The sequence below is a fragment of the Dufourea novaeangliae genome, unplaced genomic scaffold (genome assembly GCF_001272555.1).
Source record: "Dufourea novaeangliae isolate 0120121106 unplaced genomic scaffold, ASM127255v1 scaffold172, whole genome shotgun sequence".
In the NCBI taxonomy this organism is placed as follows: Eukaryota; Metazoa; Arthropoda; class Insecta; order Hymenoptera; family Halictidae; genus Dufourea; species Dufourea novaeangliae.
In genome coordinates, this window is record NW_015374058.1 from 3127509 (window position 1) to 3144807 (window position 17299).

At 36.2% G+C, this 17299-nt stretch overlaps 1 protein-coding gene across 1 annotated transcript in view; it reads left to right on the forward strand.

The window, feature by feature from the left end:
- Positions 1–17299, forward strand: part of LOC107190139 (serine/threonine-protein kinase S6KL) — a 72746-nt gene that overhangs the window by 30523 nt on the left and 24924 nt on the right. The window lies entirely within an intron of this gene.

Here is a 17299-nt window from a genome sequence, read left to right on the forward strand (position 1 = left end):
CCCCCTTCACTCTTCACCACTCCCCACTCCTCGTCACCTTTTACATCCCCTCGTTCACCCACCTCCTCCTGCTGGACCATCGGGTTCATCCTTCGTCCCTATCTCATCCTCTTTTCTTGCTTCTCCTACCTGAATCCGAACTCTCCTCTCCCTTACCTATTCGCCTCCTTCTTATCTTTTTACCCTGCCGCCCCACTAGCGGGCGGTTTAACGTCCGCGACTTTTTCTTTCTCGTCCCCTCTCTCTCGCCTCCTCCGTTCACCTTATTCTGGCTCGCCTCTTACACCTCCGCCCCCTCCCCCTCAGCCAAGCAAACTCTCCGTTCGACCGTCTCACTAGCAAACGAACCAGCGAGCTCGAGACTCTCTCGCTTATCCATCTTGCTACTCTCGACACGGTTTTATTTGGAATTTTCAACTGGACCTTTTTCTTTTTCATCTGTTCCCTACTGGGATGATATAGTGATTCCCGGTTCGGCTGGATGGTTAACCCACGAGCGATTTTGTTGCGATACCTGCAACTTTCGGGGAAGCTGAATCTACTCGGTGGGGAGTTGAAGCGCGCGGTTCGGGTTCTGGGTTGGTTTACGTTGTTGATATTTTGGTTTATTGGGTATTGCTATGCCCGTTGGTTTGTTTATGTCGTTGTGACCGTAGAGACAACTATAGAGACTACGCACAGACCATTTTCAAGAAACAAAGTGAAATTATTCGTTAATTATTAGTTCAGTACTTTTTTACTCAAAATTTAACGCTTTTCGATATTTGGGCATAAAAAGTATAGCATTCCATTTAAAAAAACGAAGTGAACCTTGAAATCTCCGAAACGCCTCCACTTACAAAAAAAATATATACATTACATAATGTATCCCTCAAAACCATACAACTTTTTTAGAAAAAGTTTTTTCATGTAATGCATACTTTAGAAGTTATTCAGGGCGAACAAGTTGCGTGGACCACCCTGTACATTGTTTTTCATTTCGAGAAACCAATAGTTGAAACTTGTATGGCCATTGATTCAACAGTTAACGTATTAAGTAAAAGGAGGGGTCAAAATTGTCCCATTATCTTTTCTGAACTATTTTTGTTTCCTTCTTTTGTTGATAAACGAGAGTTTATTTTATTTCTAGTATTTATTGTAATATTTATGTAAAATATAAAGATACTGCAATCAACTGCAATATTATATAAAAAATTAAATTGAAGAGATTGCTAGTAAATTAAGTCGTTCTTGATTTGATCATGCGTTCTGAATTACGTTGGTTATTATGATAGTATACCTGGTTATTAATATTGATTTATGACTCCAATTTATTGTCAGTGTCAGAGAGAGATCAAGTTACAGAGGCAAAAACGATTGCTCCGACGTCTTCTAGTTTCTGGATTCTTAATTTCGTGCCCAAAGGGTATGGAAGTTACATTACATTTATCAAATTGTTGATATGAATGGATAGGATGTAATTAATCTCTCATGTAGGCGTTAATTATGTAGGGTATAATTATACCCCAGGCCGTTCTCGACGATTCTCTATGTTTGTTTCTTTTTCCACGTTGAGCACACTAATCGTTTATGATATGAAGGTTTGTTTCTGTGTGAAAAATATGAGTAACTTTTGTAACAAATACAAGTGAAATTATACATATATATCGCATGAATATTCGTGATATTATGATATTTAACGATGTAACGATTATTTCATCGCTTAAACAGGACTTGTATAATTTCACTGATTGTGAGTGATGGATTGCATGATTCGTTGAGTATCATGAGAGAATTCTTCGTTTCAGAATTGATGTTCACGTTATTCTACGTACAAGTATAATATAGCAATTAATCATGTTTAATTTCATCACTCTTGATTAGAAAGATTATTTTATACGAAAACAATTATTTAATTTATGAATACTTTCAGAGACATACGTATTTAATTTTTAAATTAAGTGAATATATGGAATATACATATGAAGTATAAAACAATAAAAGGTCATTTTACTGAACACTGTAAAGTGCTTATAAAGAAGTAAGTAGTTGTAATTCCGTTCAAAAAAACTCTCTTCTTCTAATACTTATATCAGGATCACGTAATTTATCCATATACCAATATTTTAGCTTTTAACAACACGATTATAAAATATTCTTTTTATAATTCTACTTATTCCGTGACCAGACTGCATAATTACAAGAATTCGATAATATTGTTCAACACTTTCAATAATTATAAACCCTTGGTTCGTACTATTACTTAATTTAGGTACCATTACTAAATTACACTAATGACAGTTCTAATTCAGTGTCCAATTTACCTGAGCATAGAACTACAAAGAGACACAGCATAGTACCAAATACCACCAAAAGATCCACATTTTCACGCTCGACAACCGAATAGTTTGTCATTTCTTTATCATAGACCAGTCATGGATCGAACGAGTCGTGTAACTTCGATTGCAGTGAAAACGACCTCGGTATAATGTTCGACCTTTACGAACCGGTCCCCATCGGTGCATTTGCATCCAGGTACAGGTGCATACGGTGCACGTAGATTCTACGGTGTAGTGTTACGCTTACGCGGACAGAAACCTTCTACGTGGACCTAGGAACGAATTATATCTATGTAGAATCGCAGTATCTATTATTGAGGAATGATGGTGTGAATGGAGCCGCGACCATTCAGAGTAACCAAGATTATCGATGGGATCAAGTTCGATGTATATTCATGAATATCAATCAATTCAAATTCTAAGATACATTTTATCGAGTTCGAATAGTATATACTCACAAAATCCAACCGTTCAATTATGTGCATTCATCTGTTCTCGAACTTCCATAAACTTAATAAGTATATCTTTACCCTCTGTACTATATCTCTACCCTCTGTAGGCATTGTTGACGACCTAAGCGAATTCTCATTTTTCCCCGGACTTCTTCCCGAATTTTTATTTTGATTGAAAAATGTTTTAGACATTTTACTTAACGAACGGTTGTGTAATACAGTGGAGACTTTGATAAATATCCCAGAATTTTGTTCAGATTTTCCGAGAGTCTAAAACAATAAATAAATTAGGTTTGGGCATAAATGAACCAGTTTGTCTACGGAGTGTAAAAAAATATCATTGCCCACGAAGGGTTAATATTATACAATTCCTTAATTCTGAATCTTTACGAGTGAATGCAATTATTTATATTTGATTAATTTTTTGTTCGTTTCCAATGTTTTGGGAGATCAGATGGGGATTTCGAAACGGTTCGAGACGTACGTATTTGGTCCTCTCACTAACGGAGCCACGTTTCCCGGCGCTGGTGGCAAGGCTAATCTCTCATCCGTCTCAAATACAAAGTCGTGCCCGGCACCGTGGTACCAGGCCACGGAATGGTCTCGTTACATGGTGCACGACCTTAGCGAAACCGGTCGCGGGAATCGATTTGCATGGTCGCAGAAATCGATTTGCATGGCCGCCTCGTTGCGATGAATTACGCCGCGCGATTCGTTCGCTTCCTACGCCGTTATGGAACCGGGAAAATGATCTAGAAAATGGGAACTCGTATGTTTCGTTCCAGTTATCCCCTATTTCGAATCGATTTATTGTTTGATACATCACTTTTGTGACGTTGAGTTTATCTCTGCTGTTATTGTTGGGGTCTTTGGCCTATCTAATGGATAGAGTGATGATTTTGGGCATTTATGGGATAAGAAGTAATTAAAACATTGACAAATTTAATTCAAAGTCTCAAGTTCAAATGAGGCTGTCAGGGTTAGACAAAATTTTGTTCAAACAAATTCCCCCATCTTTAACTAATCTGTAAGTATACTTTGAAAAAGTGAAAATGATATTGAAACGGAATGGAAAAAATACAACACCACCATATATCCAATAACAGCTTCACAACTAAGGAGAATATACTACCAGACTTAACAAGAAAAGAATTAATTGCGATTTCCCGAAGAAAAATTTTTACTTTCGAGAAATAGCCCTCCAATTTGTGGCAAATGTAACGTACAAATAACTGTCAACCGCTTCATTATATACTGCAATAAATATTCGACATTACGGCAAAAAACAACATAACCTATAAGAGTAAAAGAGAACTTCAATCATAAAAAATATATCCACTGATTCACAGTTCCACAAAAAACAAAGTTACAAGTTTAATATAAATGAACACTGTCGTTGCTAATAACCTTTTGTAATTGATGAGACGTAAAATAAAAGTTCTTGTAACACGCACTTGTAAATTAAATTTTTCTTTCTTTTATACTAATTTTTTCCAAAATAATATGTGAAAATGGGAATTTGTACAGACTTGTAGTATTATACATAGATATGTACTCAAGCAAATGATGAACACTATAAGTGTTTATAAAATTTTTCGTTGAACTACATGTATTCCCTCTTCTGTAATTTTTTGTAACTGTATTTTTAACCGTTTGTATCCTCATGATTCTTGATTGAAGGTATTTTACTAAATTAGCTGATGCAAACATATGTCCATTGTAAGCGTATTTTGTAAAGTACTTAAACTAAATGAACAAATTTATAAAACATGTAAAAATTCTGTGAACTAGGAAGTCTTTTTGTATGATTTCGCCTTGTACAATATTATCCTCAGTGTATTTCATTTCTGCAATTTCAAAGTTACGAAACCTTCGGTCTGCATTCCTCTATTCTTTTCACCTTATTTAGATCACTCATGTAGATCAACGTCAGTAGAATACGTGTTTTTGGAATGGGAATAGATGTATCTTCTGATTAGTATCATAAATAAACGTTCTTCCATATTGTTACTAGAGAAAAGCTTTTATTTTATGGATAGGTTTGTATTGTGTAGGCTGTAAATATGTATTTCTTTCAAATAAGGAATGATATTCCGTAGAATGTAAAAGTGTTTTACTTTGCAACGATTGAGTTTGTAGCGAGTACACAATTCTGTCGACGTTTTTACCTGGTTTACATATGACATTCGATTATTCTGGTACGTAATGTATTTCTTATATGAGTCTGTTAGAATAAATTGCCTGTGTTGATATATTATCTGTTTGGAACACACGTTCACCTACTAGCTACTGCTTTAACGATCCTTAATCCAATGAAAATAACTCTAAAATAAGATCCTATGCGATCTTATACACTGTGACTCACCAGTTTGATCAAATATATTCAAAACATTAATTAATGATGTTAGTCTTCATATTGACATTTTTTCTATCAATGTTTCTTATATCGTTCTGTCATTCATTTCTTGCAATACTAATACGATGAATGAAACTGTGGATATTAGTTTTGTATTAGGTATGTCAGTAAGTAATCCACCATTTTCTTTAATCGTAAGGGAATTTGTTGAAAATTCAAAATATCTTATCGATCTTTTGCTGAGTAAACATGATATAGAATGCTGGACGATCATTGCAGATAAAAATCGAACAAGTTATAGACACTTAACTTCTACAGAAACGAATATTGATTTCGTCATGAAATAGTGGATTAGTTATCCTAGTTAAATAAAATATTTAAATAACTGTAGTTTCAAATTTTCCGTAGTATATTGTATGAAGCAACGGCTGCAAAGGTTGATCAATGGATGTTATTCAAATAATTCGAAATTAGAATAATCTTGTGAAGGATGAATGAAAGGTTCTCCAGGCCATAAAAAGGTTGGCCAGTTCTTGAACAGAAAGAACACGCTCTACACACCGATGAAATTCGAATCAAAGACCATTAGAACGAATCGCCGAATGAAACGAGGATCTCTGCCTTCCCAGAATCCATATTCCTTTCACTCATCCTTAACACAATACTGCCCTTTTCCGTGCGCAGCCACTTTCCATTCGCTTTTCAGAGCCTCCTCTCTCACGTCTTTCCAGCCGACACCTGTTGAAATTTCCCAGACCTACTCGCCATTCATCAAGCCTCTCTTGCCTAACTTTTCCTGCTCCAAAGTATATGCTATATGGCGAAAATTCCTACGGCTTGAGAGTTGTCCTTTAGCTTATCGATTGCGACGCCGAGGTACCTGGCGAATTTCCACAGTGGAACGAACCGTGCGAAAACTGCGACATGGATGAAAATTTCAATTTCGGATATTGACTTTTTTAACTATCTCAATGTGATCCTTGGATATTGTTCGTTAACAAGGGATCGCAAAGAAAAACATGCTTTAAGTTGTCTAAACCCTGCTTTTTCAACGATTTGTGTGTACACTTTTCGAGGCACATATTCTTTGAATTAAAACATCTAATATTTGAATCTAAAAAAGTATTTTTTATTTATATCATGCTATTGTACACCTATTTGGCTACTGATTATCATACAGAAATTTATAATTTGATGATTAGTTTTGGAAATTTTACCCTTTAAAAAAATTGAAAGAGTTCCAAAGAACCATCTGTCACGTTAATCCCCAACGTTTCTACTTTAAGAAACTGTAAGAACATTCTGCGTTAACCTTCGATTTTGTAAATAAATGATGTTTATAAATGGTGTCTATAATGTCTGCCAATTCGATTTCCTTTCCATTTATTTAAATAATCTTGTGAATTAATGTTTTACACTATGATTCTGACGAATTTTTATTTTCTGTCAGTCTCCTAATTTCGGAAGGAAATGTTACCCTGACAACAACGGGTTGTCTATGTAATAATAACAAATCTTTTCTCAGGTTGAATTATTTAACAAGAAAAATTACTGAAAAAGTCAAGTTTTTTAATATATTATTTATCAGATGATTTTAAACACAAATTATTTAGATGGTTGAATTTCTCATTCGAAAACACACAATTTAAAAAGAAATTGACACAGATACGATTAGTTGTTTAGAAGAAAATTGAATGTCCAGATATTTACCCGTTTCGTTTCACTGTGCGGCGTGAACAATGAACGGCAGCGCGACGATGGTCTCCCAATATGCTCATTCATAGATCGCCGTCAGCTGACGTTCACCGATCACCGATGAATTATAATGCGTGTGGAGGTTTGCTCGCGCGTGTGCCACAACACACCACAGCCTATGGCACTCCTCTCGCGTTGCACACGCGACGCGATTGTGGTCCGTGAACGGGGCTGTTCGCCCCGACCGTTCAGTGGGCCAAATAGCAATTCTAGCGACGAATAATTGAAATTAATTAAATTAATAAGGTCTAAGATTCCTATATCTTTTATTTTTTTAACAATGAACATACAAATCCATGTTTATAATCATGAAAACTACGAAATTTAATACAATCAATACAGTAATGTCTCGATGAGTGCGACGAACTCGAGTCCACTTCAGAGCATTCGTGGCGGGGCGGAAAGATTTTCAACCTCTCATAAATTTGTTTTTTGCCCGTAGCTGAGTCTCTGCTTAGCTTCTGTTTACTGTGTTTTGATTGGTTCCAGGGGGGACCACGCAGTAGTGAGAATAACGCTGTTGTTCGTGTCACATTCATCGAGAAATCACTGCAATTTTTTCCTGCAGTAGTGTAAAATAACAAATTCATACTAGTACACGATTTATTTAATATGATTAATATGCGTTTTCTTCAATGACAATTTTGTATACAGTTTCTTATTATTAATTTCTTCAAAGTTGTTAAACATTATCCATACAAAATTAAGACAATTTGTTACTATTTTATTAAAATAACTCACTAATTTCGAAGGTACTACAGTATCGAACTCAATTTATAAAACTCAAACTAAATGTACAAATGATTTGTAAATAGCACGTGGTTAAAAAAATGCACATAGTTTTGCAGTAAACTTTACGTTCCAATTTTAACAAATTTTAAGTAATATTACAAAGTAAATTTTCTTACTAACATTTTATGATGGCAAAATTTGTAGACCTGACGCTACCATTTTTTTTATTTTTGTCCATTGGACAGACCATACTGTCGGCAGCGGTTGCCGCGACACGGGTTTCGATTAACATTTGACGAGAGGAGAGAGACTTAAGGCCCGTGTCGTAATCGGTGGTCGTTCTCTTGCGCGATCACGAAAGCGGCAGCGGTTGCCGCGACACGGGTTTCGATTAACATTTCACGAGAGGAGAGAGACTTAAGGCCCGTGTCGTAATCGGTGGTCGTTCTCTTGCGCGATCACGAAATCCGAGTCGACCGCGAACTTGGCTGTCTCGTTTGCATTCAGGGTCACGCGGATTCAATGACGTGGTTAATACAAGATCGTTTTCTCACGGTTGCATCGTAATTTCGCCGACTGGGATCTCCATCGTTGGGGATCTGTTAGAAATTCTGATCGAATTTTGACGGGGTTGGTGTTACATTCACGATTCTAAACGTTTCTTTCGGATGCCATTTTACGAATACAGGAAACGATCCACGGCACGTGGCAAAATCTTGTGAAATATTTGCACAGGTTCTGAAAATATCCAGGAATCCTCTGGCACTCCTGCGTAAGATTAAATATCAAACATGATCGAAACAAAGTTTATTTGCCTACATCGAGGGACCAGTTTCAACCGATGCTTTGTGTACCGTCGTAACAGGGAGAAAAAAAAAGGACAAAACTTAACCACGAAGAAAAAAAAACATTAAAAAGCCACCTATTCAAATGAGAAAAAAAGACTAAACCCTCACGGAACTGTAAATCGATAAAGGACCCTCTGAATGAACTCATTCGACATTAAGTTCCAATTTATTCGTTTCTAATTCAACTGTTCTATGGGCTCTGAACACTTCGTTTAGAAAGACGGTCTTGGGCAACATAATAAATCAGGATCTATGGAGACGGGATCTATTCATACGATCCCTCGAGACCTAGTCCAGGTCACTGGTACCTGGACGCAAATCCCCGAGGACCAACGAGCTTTGTTCGCTGGGCAAGAAAACGGATAAGGGGATCCCTAGTATTTTTCCATGTTTCGGCTCTTAGTACTTTTCCGTTTCCTCTCCGCGATTGGAGCTTCCCAACGAACAAAGAGTCCGGTATTATTCCATTGGCAGCGTTATGGGACCTTAGCGATGTTAGGGCCTTCGACGATAATCCTCGTGTCGGTAATCAGCCCTGACACTTACAAGAGCCTGTCAACGGTCGTGACGGTAAAAGGGTCCCTTTAACTTTCGAGGGACGGCGATTAGGGTCGTGTCAAGCGAATAGCCTTGGATTCAATTTGCAATTGAAGTTGCAATGCAGTTAAGAAAGCAACTGTCACGTAGGCTAACCGAACGTTTGGTATCGATCAGTGATAGAAAAAAAATAGAAATGGCTTTATTAAAGAAATTAGTTTTAGTAAATGTAAATTAAGGAAATTACAGTGAAAAAATTTCAGTAAACACAATTGAACGTGCTATCATAATTTGGGTAATTTGGAAATTAGTTGTTTTGGTTACTTTGAATTTTAATAAATTTGAAAAAAGTATATGTAATTTCAAACTTTAAACTGGTAGTGTATAGCTTTTAATATTTTAATTTTAAATTTATAAGAGTAATTAATTTGTTTGCTCTGTAACTAACTTTTACCGTATTCTTTGGTAATTTATTTTTTATTCTCATGTTCCCAGAAACAGGAAAAATTAATTTTCTGCATATCTGAAAAGTTGCTGCTTCGAATACATTAACTGCAACTTTAAATATTTATTTTGCCTATCTTTGCTAATGTTGAAGTAATGTCGGAATTATAGCGTTGAATTAACCACCGGAACTGTCTGGCTCGGCGTAATAAAATTAACACCGAAACGTTCTGTTCGTGCAACGGTTGGATCTTGTATTAAAATTTATAATAGTATAATTAAAGCAAATTACCAGTTACATTGTGGATTTAGCAAAAATAGATGGAGCTAATTTGAAAGAAACATTCCGTTGGAAAAAGAATTTTTCTGCAACTTTTAAGGCATCGCTGTACTGGCAATTATTTTCAATTTTAACACAATACAATTGTTTTATAATTTTATATGTTATCATTGTTATTAATTATTCTGTAAATTAGCGATCTGTTTTGAGCGTTCCACAAAACATTTTGAATATCCAACGTACAATTACCTAATAATTAATAATATTTATAACACTAATAATATTAATATACCGCAATAGTATCGAAGGCAATTTGTCTGAAAAATAATAATAATACTATTCTATATCGAAAGAAAGGTAAAGTATAAAGAAAAATCGAACTTGGAATTTCCCTTTTATTCAGCCTTGAGCGATGTCAATTAGTCGAGGCACACTAATTTCATAACGCGTTTGCAATACGCCGGAGAAACTTAGCTTTAATAAGGATCTCAAGTTGGAAATAGCCAGGCGTTAATTTCGGCCCAAGGAAAGGCTAAAGGCGTGGAATACGTCGCGTCAAAACATATAAATCTACGGTCGTTAGATGACGTTAAAAAACATTAGGATGGTCTGTTTGCGGATGATGTTAGCGAACAGTGATCATGCACGCTGAATTTTAATGCGGTAATATATCAGCCGTTTAGTTTGAAAATGGTGTGAATTCACTTTTTCTTGTGTATTTAGTTGTAGTTTATTCGTGTTCATTTGTCATCGTAGCAACAATATTATCGATTTTCTTGAAATTGGATTTACACCACTTTCAAAATCTATCTATGATTTATTTCCATGAAGATGAAAAACGTGAATATCAAAACGATTGCTTACCAATCTGTAGTTGAAGGGATAAGGAGAAAGAACAAGGAGTGTCCATTTTTAGTGATCTTATGGTGTAATCTTTGGAAGTTATTAAAAATGTAGAAGATCTCGGAACATTTATTAAAAATTTAACTATATTGAATATTGAGCAATCGTGTATGCGAATACAATCCGTAGTCTAAATAGTTGAGTAAAAAATAGAAATAGGAAAATGAGAATTCAGAAAGTAGGCATCAAAACCTTAGAAAGTGTTAAATGATTTAATTGACAGGTACTTACGGCAAGATTCGGAGGGCTGTCTCTTTCTTTCGGGATTCCATAGACAGTGATGAAGGCGCACCTTTCAGGATTGTAACTCGTTGTGGCTTTCCAGTGACACGTTTCTAGATGTGAAAATTCGTTGTGGTCAACTTTTGATGAGAATCGTCTTCTGTTGATTGGCTGTGTGTTCGTTGAGTGCAAGAACTATCTCAGTCCTAGTCTTCAAAGTTTTGTTTAATCACACATTATTTCACAGAATTTTCACTTTATTGTAACTGTTACAGAAGGGACCTGTAAACCTTATACGTCAGTCACTAAAATACAACTGACGATCGTCACAAGTTTTCGGATTTATGTTAGATGTTATCGTTATCTGATTGGTTTATGGAGGTCGAGGGTTTTTCTTTGTGATTCGTTAACGTGTGTTTGGGAGAGGGAGACTGATTCGTGAATTTTCCACACGCTTTTTGTATTTACAAACGTTTACGTGAGGACGATCTATAATTTTCTATGCACATTGACCTATAAACACGGGAACTACATAGAAATTTATGTCTTCCATTTCTCTTACCTTTAAATAGAAATAAATATTTAAATATGTATTTTAAACATTTTTAAGAATTTGCATTCGGTTAGATTTCAGTAAGTTCTCGATTATTCTATGCGCAAGAATGGAAGTTTCCAGAAAATGTTTTTCCCTACGAGCCTTGGGTACCTCGAGAAGTATCCATACAATAGGAAACAGAACATAGTTTGTTCGGGAAATAACTATTCATGGCGAGCAATTATCGCTGTTTTTATCCCATCTTCCCCGCATTCTCTGTCGGCATTATTCTTCTAATGAGCAGTGGTCTTTCAACTTGCATCACTCGTAACTGCGCCATGAGTCAACACGTTCGAATCGAACCGTTTCGCGGCCATTTAGGCGTGAAACATTACATGAACGACTTCGATCGCGATTTAATTGACTAAAACCGCTACCTGATTAATAAAATCGGCGCGTTACCGTCCACGACTTTCACCTGTTTGACGGCGATGGGCAGTATTTTATTTGAAATTAGAACCGGAGAAGGATAAGACGAATGAAAATTATTACAGAATATATTGCAACGTAATGTTTTAGTACAATTTGAGCTTGAATTATGAATGAATTCCTAGGAACTATGAGTCTGCACTTCCATCACCGAACCAAGGATCAGTGAAAAAATTCAGGATTACATCACATCTTACGTTCTCATTAAAAACAGGTTTCTGTCTCCTCCCCAGCAACTGTCGAAGAAATTGTAATTTGTTTCGAGCCGATAATGTCTTCTTACCATCTTTCCTTTGTATTATCTGATCTACCGCTGGTTATGCTAAATATTCAAATAAATTTCGTAATTCCTCCATGTAAACCAAAGGATCCGCACAGCCATAAATTTTTATAACAGTAATAAAACCATATTACGTTAACTTAATTAGTTATGGAAATAGCACGTTATTTTTCGGTCTAAATTAAATTACCATCCACTTATTTATTTAATTATTTATTACTGTAAACCATTCGTGATTAACAATAATCTAATTACCATTATTTACTTGATGAATACTTATTATAATGAATCCCAGATCTATTTTCATTAATTCTGTCTTGATTCAGAGCAAAAATATTACACAAATTCTTAAGAATCTTTAGGATCTTTAATGATCTTCGCCGTTAATACCTTCCATAATTATTAGAACCGATAAATTCTTGATAGTCGGGAACGAGCCTTGAATTTAATAACCTTAGTTTCAATAAACAGTACTGCTTGAAGATTCTTAAATATGTACATGATACATAACAAACATCTGTCTTTTTCACAAAGGTTTATAAATTTGAATGATCACTGACTATCGTAGTGGAGACGAGGGACAAACGTAACAATTAGCCTTTTTGAGTAATGTCGTTTTTACATTTTGTAGAATTTAAAGAAAATTCGTACACGATGACAAACCTTCATTATTGAACAAGGTCAAACATTATTGAATTCAAGGTCATTACAAGGTCCTAATATACTAGGTCACTGAATTCGTATTGACATCATCGATAATACTATGAACTTAAGAATATATAGTTCCATTTGAAAAAATTTTCTTCATTTTGCTTGAAGTGAAATTTTTGTGGCTATTTTTAAAGTTACAATTGCTTCCCGATTGAGTACTGACCATAAGTTTTGTTCACATCATTTTTTTATCAGAAGATCAGTAGTGCACATAAAATCATGGGGTGTAATTCGTGACGCACCCTGTATAATACAGAAATATGTGGTTGTTACATTCGTCCTGTGTTCCGTTTGTCCCAAGTCACTGCTTCTATATCTATAGTATACCCTACTATACCCATAGTATATCCATAGTATATCCTACTATATCCATAGTATACCCTACTATATCCATACTATACCTGCAAATTTCCATTTTTTTTTGCTTCAACTAAACACACCAGTAAACTGACGCGAGTGGTAATTGATTTCTTGTATCAGAAGTTCATTAACATTTTCAAAAAAAAAAATTCGAACTTCTAGTCATCATATAGTGGCTCGGAACAATATCTTGTCAGTAGTTTCTTCCGAGGTTCAAAGACCTCGGGACAATCGCGTGGTTACGGGTAGCCGCGTCGAAGATCGCCCCAGGAAAATCGAGCGAATCGCCGCAAAGGACGTGTCGAGGCGAGAGAGATAAACGCCGGGGCAACGTGATCGTTAACTTCCTGCCGTACAATCCACCTTGGAATGATGGATCGAGATCGACGGAGCGGCCGGGCCAACCCATGGAACGCCATAAGAAAACAAAAAAAAGAAAACAGATATCTCGTGTGCCGCGGCCACAAGAAGCCGATGTATCGTAAAAAAGAAAAAGAAAGCTGGAAACAGAAACCGAAATAAGATGATCGACGGAGAGACAAGTCCGAGATCGAGATTTACAGTTACCGCGTGGCGGGATAACGGGAGACACGTCGAACACGGGATAAACGTGATTCGGGATCATCCAGGAGAGTGGAAGAAAAAGGAACTACCGTTCCTTTCGCGGCAATTTATCATCGGGTCCATCGATCAACGACACGAACACCACTAGTTATCGGTATTAGCGAGATGTTGTCAGCTAATAACAACGGATAGGAGAGGCGTATCTACGCAGAAGAATGTAAATCGATTCGGCGATATACCTACTGATGATCCATGACTTTCGTGTTTTTGTCGTCGGTGTTTTTATGCAGTAATAAAATGATCTAACGTTTCTTTGCAGCGTTTTTTTAACCCACTAATTGCATTTGGCTACTACAGCAGACACCTACTGTATCACTTTAGTCACAATATCTGGAACATTTCTTCCTAATCGGTAGTAAGAAACTTTTTTAATTGACATCCATACATTAGAAAAACTGTAACTACAGTGATTCCTCGATGAATGCGACATTATATATTTAATGTTCTAGTGTTAATGATCTTAAAATGACTATTGTTTCGTGGTTTTATGAAAAACAAATGTTTGTACAAGATACAAAAAAGATTCAGTGAGTAGGTTAATATTTTCTAATACCGATACAGCCGTTACAATTCACGATGACAGTTGCTATTGAGAGTAAATCGATTTAACGGTGATGGTGATCCAGACCTCGGTCAGTGGCTTCATTTATTATTGAAATGTACATATGTGCGGTTATTCGCAGTATTTTACTTCAAATTTTTTTATACTGATCCATCGGTTATAATTTAGGATGACAGTTGTTGAAAGTACATCGATTTAACGGTGCTGGTGATCCAGACTTCGATCAATGGCTTCATTTAGTGCTGAAATGTACATATTATGTGCACTTATTGGCAATATTTTATTTCAAATTTCTGATACTGGTCCATTGGTTATAATTTACGATGACAGTTGTTGGGAGTAAATCGATTTAAACGGAAATTGATATAATGATGTTGATCATTCATATTTTAATACTTTCAACAGATGTTAATTATGCGTTAGTTTTGTTACCTTACTCACTGATCATTTATGCCATAATACAAACATATAGTGCAATTGATTAAGAATAACCACTATTCTATCTATTCTTTCTCTATAAAAAACTTTTTGCTTAATTAGATGTAAGCCTCAAATTGCTCAAACAACAACGACGATACTTTACCACGAATTCAATGGACTATGATAATATCTTATTTTTTAGTTCTTTATATTCCATATTTGCATTTAGGACTTTTTTCCTTTCACATAAGTCATAATTTATTCAAAAAACAGGCAAGGTTATTCAACTCTTTCCGTTGCAATGGCGTCTCTCAAATATTCTGACACACACAAAGCTTATGAAAAAAACTGTTATATTTTTTTCTAGAGAGAGAAGCAAAGTACAATTTCCGTATGCCTTTTCTCTGATGGTGAGTATTAATTCGAACATTCATGTTCTGCAGAGTCACCAGCTGAACACGAACGCAAAAGATTAATTGAACAGTACGATGTACATCGATCTTCATCTCGCCTCTCTTTGTCGATCTTCAATCCTTCATCCTTTCTTACCACGGTACTTTTGTATCTCAAGAATTGCGGTTTTATTTGAACATTTACAGGTTTTTACGAGAGCAATTTTAGTTGTACCTTTTTCATTCTTCAGGCTTAAAACATCCCTTAAATGTTAACGTGTTCTTTTCCTATTTTCCTGGATATATTAAAAACTGACAGAAATATTCCTTGTATCTGTCAGTGAATAAGCAATGATTCTTTAATCCATGTATATCAAATGCTTAATAATGATATGCATTTTAATTTATATTTTTTGGAAATGTTTATTTGTATTCATATTTGTGTTTAACTAAATAAAACAGACGTGTTACAATTCACCCCGGGCAGGGGTACATTGTAACACAAGTTCAGATTTGTTTAAGATGAACATAGGTCTAAGTATCAAAGATTTTGTCACATATTTACACTCAATGAGTTGACCAAAGATGTGAGCAGTAAGTTACGCAAGTTATTTCCTGATTGAGGAAACCACTTTTGAGAAAAAATTGTGAAAACTTTGTTTGTTACAATCTGCCCCGGTCTCGCCCACCCTTAATCGCACCACCCAAGCACTAATTAGTAGAGTCAGAATAGGCCACACTGCTTTAACACACTCACATGTACTAACCAATCAGGAACCACCAATATGTGAACAATGTAGAACACCGATCACCATTAATCATATATTACTAGAATGCATAAAGTACGACCATGCTAGAAGAATCTCAAAGTTACTGAATATCTATTAAAACCTACTCAATTCCTACAGATCGCAAAACTATACCAGAACCTATAACTCAATCTATTATAATAGTAACCAACGAACAGAAAGAAATATGTACGAGTTCTCTACCCAGACAGTATAAATAAATGTACCACGTTGCTAATGACCTTGGCTGTTAAAGCAACGTTAAAAATGTAAATAAAAAAAAAAAAAATGTATCCACGTTATCGTCCCGAAGAACCGCTCCCGTCACCGTGTCTGACGTTCGTCAACGTTAATTTCGCCCGCGGAGATTCAGGCGCGACGCGGCGACACGACGGGACGCATCGTTGATCCACGATCTCCGTAGTCGCCTCACGTAAGCATCGGTACAAGGAGTGAGGGACGAGCCCGGCGTCGATTCCTCTCCTTCATTTCTTTTTTTTTTTCCTTTTTCCGGCCGGTGTGCTTGCTTGCGCTGACTACCGGCATCGAGATCGTCAAGAAAACCTCCGTTGCGCCACGCAACTTCGCCCCCGGACTGCTAAACACGAGGTCTGCCTAGACCGACGCCGCTTCCTACGCCGTGATTCTGCCCTTCGTGGACGCGGAATGCGTGAATTCTGGCGTCGTTCCGAGCCGATCTGACGACATTTTCCCCGTGGAACCGATTCGAGCTTTTGTAACAATGATAATGATAATAATAGGGATTTATTGCGTTTTGAAGTTGTGTTGCGTCGGTTTCAATGTTGAATGACTAGCCCTCACAAGGGGAGGGCTCGAGATGACGTAGGTGAAAATCGTAGGTCCCCAGGTTTATCGGTCTTATCCATTAGGGTGAAGGTATCTAATACCGTCCATGTTTCTAATGTCGCCATTCGTTATATTTCGCAATGCAGACTCTAAAATTTATCGGTCGTGGACTGAAAAAGTACTTAACCATATGAAGGAAAATATATTGTAATTGTAGGGTCATGTGATTGACAATTAAAGGAAGGGAAGTATGTTACTGAATTTTAATAGTGCAAAATTTTCTCTCCTCACCAAATATTGCATTGTATATGTATATAAACTTTTGAAAACTAGGGACTAGAAAAGATGAAAGAAGAAATCTGAAGGATAATATAATACATATTGCGTAACGAGAGATTGGACCATTTTTTCTTCGAGGCAGCCTATGTGAATTGGTTTTCTGTTATGAAAACACTGTAGTACTCCTATCAAGTTATTGCGTTTT